We start from the raw sequence: 6000 nt of genomic DNA on the forward strand, positions 1-6000 counted from the left end.
AATATTTTATATAAAAAATTTAAACTATGGCTGTCATCACATGAAACTCCTGCATAGCTCAGGTTTCTGGGACTTCCTGGCTGTTGGCCTAGCTTCAAAACAGCAACAAAATCAACAACAAAGGAAAAACAAGCAAGTAGAAAGAACAAATCAAATAAAGCTGAATGTTCTTTAGACAGCAAATGACATCTCCTACAGGACTCAATGCAAACATCAGGGGAGAAAACAATTAAAGACCCCACATTTACCCCAACTTACCATCTGATTGCCAGGAAAAACATTTTTAAATGATGACTGTTTTGAAATGTCTAATAAAGTCAATCTCTGAGTCAGAAAGACGAAAAGCACAATTAAAATTGAAAATTAAAGAGGTAAGTGAAACATGCTGCAGTCCATGGGGTCACAAAGAGTTGGACATGACTGAGCAACTGAACTGAAACAAGGTTTCCCAAGATGTATCAGAGGCAATGCACATAATTTTTTCACTTTAGTGATTTTTTTTTTTTTTGGTTACTCATTTTTGTCTTTTCAGTTGTTACGCAGAGACTGGATTCACCACAACTGAATGAACCCACAAATGAGTAATCCCATTCCTCCTACCTTATCTCTTTTATAATAAAATGACCTGGATATGATGACAGGACACAAAAAATACAGGACATCTCTGAAGTGTAGCTAGAAGAAGTAGACTGCACAAGAAATCAGGATTTGCACAACAACACATTAAGAGTTCCCCAGATTTCCTTACTGTCTTGCATAGGTCTCAAGACATTGTAGAAGCCTCCAGTCAGTAATGACCAAGAGGAAGACAGAAAAAAGAAAAAAAAAAAACAAAACTCCAAGGGCCTGGTTCTCCTAGCCAAAGACTTAGAAAAGGTTGACCTGATAAGAGATAACTTGTCAGCAATCCCGGACTGACTCCTGTCAAATACCAACAGAAGAAAGCTTACCTCCCCCTCTCAAGGCACCAGGAGAACAGGAGAGTAAGATGGCAGGCCTAACAGGGAGCTGAGTTGCCACCTTCATTCAGAGCCAAAAGGGTGGTGGAATCATTTGGCTGCTGTCACCTAAAATCTGTGAGTGAGGCCTAGTAGGAGGGAGAACTTCCACCCCGCCTGTCTGAAGCAATGCACTGTGATTTAATGCCCGCTTTCTGCCTGAGTGGTGATGGCAAGACAAGTGAAGTTGGGTACACACATTCACCCAGACCTCAGGCTACAGCTCAACAATGTACATAAACATAGGAAATATATATATGTATATATATATTGTATTTAAATATATAATATATACATATGCTTATGTTTTTACACATATTTATACATGTATGCTCAGTTGGTAAAGAATCTAAGTGCAGTGCAGGAGACCAGGGTTCAATTCCTGGGTTCAGAAGATGCCCTAGAGAAGGAAGTGGCAACCCACTCCAGTATTCTTGTCTGAAGAATCCTGTGGACAGAAGGGCCTGGCAGGCTACAGTCCATGGGGTCATAAGAGCTGGACATGACTTAGCGACTAAACCACCACCACCATATATGTGTCTCATAATATCTAAAAAGTTAAGGAGAGGACAGAAAATCATTTAACATACTCAGAAATAGGAAAACTACAACATGGATGAGAAAGACAATCAATAGACTCCAAAACAGTCCTTGAATGGATGACTGGTGAAATAAACTATAATAATCAATTTTAAAGTATTAACTATAAGAAAGTAGACTCTAATTAAATAACTTGAAAATATCTCAGAAATTATGCTCAGTGCAAAAGCTAATGCTAAAAGGTCACATACTCTATGATTCTATTTATATTCTTGACATGACAAAATTACAGAAATTATAGATGAGTGGTTGCCAAGGATAATTGATGGGAGGTGGTAGAGGAGATGGGGCTGGAACTACAAAATGGCAGCATGAGAGACTTTCACTTGGAAGCACCAGAAAGTGTCTCAGCACTAGGTTGAGGCCATTTTCAACCATGAAATAAACAACAAAAATGATAAAAATGCCAAAAAGTGAGGCACGTAAATAGACTGAAAAGGAGAGTTGCTTACACTATGAGAACTAAAATAAGAAAGCTTGATTGGCCCCATTTGAGAACATGTGCATCAGGCAACTTAATTCTGTCATCACCCTATTCTCTTTCATGGAAAGGTAGCAAAAGTACCCTCAGTATGGGTTTGGGGGTGACAAATAAGTTTTAGTTGGTAGATGATTTCTCAGATACAGAATCTGTAAATAATGAGAAGTGACTGTAAATCCTCCGAAAGCCCCTTTCTCTAGGTGTAGACCAACTAAGCGAGCTTAAAATATGGTCTAGGGAAAGATATACTATCATATTTCCATCCAATATTTATGAGAAGTGGCTCCTGAATCCAACCTATTTTTTAATGCTCTCAAAGGATTACCATTACCATCAAAGCTACTCAATATCTTTATTTCATCCCAATATTCCATTATGAAAATGTCCTTTAGCTTTTTAAATTTCATCATGCCATTTTATCTTTTTAACCATGTGCCTTTGTGCCTGGTTTATACTTTTTCAATATTCTGATATATCATATTTTCTATTTATTAAGACTGTCATTTTATGTTACCAAAAAGTTAAAATTTACTTATATTTTATTGTTTCTTTTATTCATACATATCTTGTAGACTTGGAAGGGGCATTTATGTTCTTAAATCTGAAGAATCATTTTCTAGAGCTCCTAGAGGCCAACTCATTTTAAGAGTTCATTGTAAATGGAAAGGTTTTGTTCTCTATACCAAGGCAGTTGTCAAGGATGCATTTTACAAAAAAGTAATGAACAAAGAAAGACACTTTTATACAGCATAAGAACAGTCAAACAAAGAGAAATTGTACGCTCTTTAGTTTGTGGTGCTGGCATGTAGCACAATAACGTTTAGCTTTAACAGAAAGGACAACAATGAAACACTGGCAATGTAACAGCACCAGAAGTATTTTTCTGCCCTCTGAATTTTTCTGATTACTTATGATAGCATAAGGACAACATAATTGCCAACCAACTTAGCTTTTTACATGCACTTTTGTTATAAAGTAAACTGTCCCCTTCTTACTGGTTTAGCTGCTAAGTTGGGTCTGACACTTGTGACCCCATGGACTGTAGCCCACCAGGCTCGTCTGTCCATGGGATTCTCCAGGCAAGAATACCAGAGTGGGTTGCCATTTCCTTCTCCAGGAGAGCTTCCTGACCCAGGGATGAAACCTGGGTCTCCTGAATTGCTGGTGGTTTCCTGCACTGCAGGTTGTTCTTTACCAACTGATCTACCAGGGAAACCATTCTAAGGATAGGATCTTAGAACACATTGGAGTTGACTCTACAACAGCCAGGCCACTCCTGGATTCTGTAGCATCAGTGTGGTTTGGGAATTGACACTCCCTCCAGGAGTGGTTCTGGGTCGTTTCAGCCATTTGGAAGCACCTGTGGAGCTTTAAAAACTCTAATGCTTGGGTTCCAAGCCAGGGATTCTGATTTAATTTGTCTGAGGAAGAGCCCTGGATTTTAAAACTCCCTAGGTGATTCTAAACTGCAGCCAAAGTTGAGACTCACTGGCTTAAACCAATCATGTTAATCCCAGCTCCCCTAACATTGATTCACAACAAGGGCCAACACAACCAAAATACCATATTTGTTTCAGTTGTGATTAGTGTCAACTGTCAACTTAAAAGAAGGCTGGAGTTAGACAAAACAGGCATAGCTTGAAGACTTAAAGACATCAGAGGCCAAGTCTTTCCATATTTCCACCCATTAGAACTCTATCTCAACTAGAAATAAGGAATAAGGGAGTACAAGAAGGGCTCATACCCATTCTTTTAAAAATCATTACTAGCAGCCTTGCATGTTATAATACATCCTTGACAGAATTTACAGTGAATATTCATCCTCTTTAAAGAGTCTACTTGGAAGCTCCACACAGAGAATGCAATTTCTAAGCAAAATGCATTGCAGCCCTAAGCAAAATCAGACTTTTGCTATTCAGAAGCAAGGGGTGGGGGTTAGGGATGGAGTCAGAATAGGCAAATAGAGGAATCAGCTATAGCATTTTTCTTAGCTGGGATTTCTTTATAAATGACCAAGGCTAGGGGAAAGCAAATGGTAAAAGAGAAGGTAGAAAAGTAGAAAAATCTTAGTCCTTACTTTTATTATTAAGTCACTGAATCCACTATCCTGGAAACCTCTTATATGTAGGAGGCTAATAAACTTCATTATTAATTATGATATGAGATAGTTTTCTTCCACTTCCACTTCAAAGCATCCTTGTTGTCACAGGGGCTCAATATAGTTCAATTACTCATTTTAATTTACTAAAGGAACAGATATATTTGTTTTGTAGGTAAGCTAAAACAGCAATTTCTCTCTCTTAGATTGTGTCAAATCTATGTGCAACTCATCCTTTTCACCTAATGGAGCTAAATTTATTCCCCTATAGTATTCTAGTTGCTGCAAATTGAGAAATATGCATTAAATTCATGTATAATTAACTAAAGTTATTTTAAAAGTTAAAATAATTTGGTATTGTTTTCTTGAACTCAATGAGAGAAATCAATATTTGTTTCCATTGGACCCAGAGAAGAAATAGTTTCAATGTTTCCAAGAGAGTTGGACCATAAAGAAGGCTGAGCACTGAAGAATTGATGCTTTTGAACTTTGTTGCTGGAGAAGACTCTTGAGAGTCCCTTGGACTGCAAGGAGATCAAACCAGTCAATCCTAAAGGAAATCCACCCTGAATATTCATTAGAAGGACTGATGCCAAAGCTCCAATATTTTGGCCACCTAATGCTAAGAGTCCACTCAACTGGAAAAGATTATGATGCTGGGAAAGACTGAAGGCAAAAGGAGAAGAGGGCAGCAGAGAATGAGATAGTTAGATAGTATCACCAACTCAATGGACATGAGTTTGAGCAAACTCCAGGAGATAGTGAAGGACAAGGAAGCCTGGCATGCTACATGCAGTTGCAGAGTTGGACATGACTTAGAAATTGAACAACAACAAAGTAAAAGAAAAACTATCATGTGCAAATTAATCCTCAAATACGTTATTCCTTCTCATCCTTCCTTAATTTTTTGTGCCAATTTGTGTGTTGAGGAGGACCAAAGATATATGTGGTTTGATTTGGGAGCATGGAAGGAGAATCTAAATCAATGTATACTAAGCTAAAAAATTACAATGACATGATTTACAACCCATATCTTGTCTTCAACTTTGAGTCACATAAAGGTGCAATGAACTAACTGAAAAGAGTCAAAGCCCAGAACTGGTAAACAGAAAAAATATAATCCAAGTTACCTCTCTCTCAGACTGTATCAGGTAAACTTTTACTCCCATGGTAAATGCAAAACTTACCTAGGAGTCAGGAATATAAAACCAAAACAGGTTCTCCTTCTAAATCAGGCATTAAGCAAACAATTTAACTGTCCTCGTCTCAAGATACCCATGTAGAAAATGACTGGCTCTGTTGACTGGTCTTACAAATCTGTTGCAAAGCTAAAGTTACTTTATTTAGTCCCAATTTTAGTTCCTTATTCAGAAAACACAGTTTTGCGCTAGTTAACATTCTGTCTCTCTCAATCATTCTCTATTTCTGCATGTGCACATTGATGTGCTATCTCTGTCTTAAAATTCAAACTTTTAATTAGAACTTTGTCATATAGACAGGGTGGGAGGAAACACTTATAAAAGATGATTTATCAAATACATATTTGGTCTATTAAATAGGTCAAATTCAACAGGATATAAGCAGAATACAGTGTAGTTTTCCCTGGTCACACTTTTTGCCCTATTCCTTGGTATTATTTTTTTAAAAAAATCATAGTTTTCTGGTTACTTTTATGTTAAAAAAAAAAAAGAGAGAGAGAATAAAGAACTCACCACCAAGTAGTAAAAAAAAAAAAAAAAAGCCCATTGCTATCTAATTCAGTACTACCATCTTATAACCAATTTAAAATTTCTAGTCTCATCTTTCTCAGACTAGACACAACT

The sequence above is a fragment of the Cervus elaphus genome, chromosome 9 (assembly GCF_910594005.1).
Source record: "Cervus elaphus chromosome 9, mCerEla1.1, whole genome shotgun sequence".
In the NCBI taxonomy this organism is placed as follows: domain Eukaryota; kingdom Metazoa; phylum Chordata; class Mammalia; order Artiodactyla; family Cervidae; genus Cervus; species Cervus elaphus.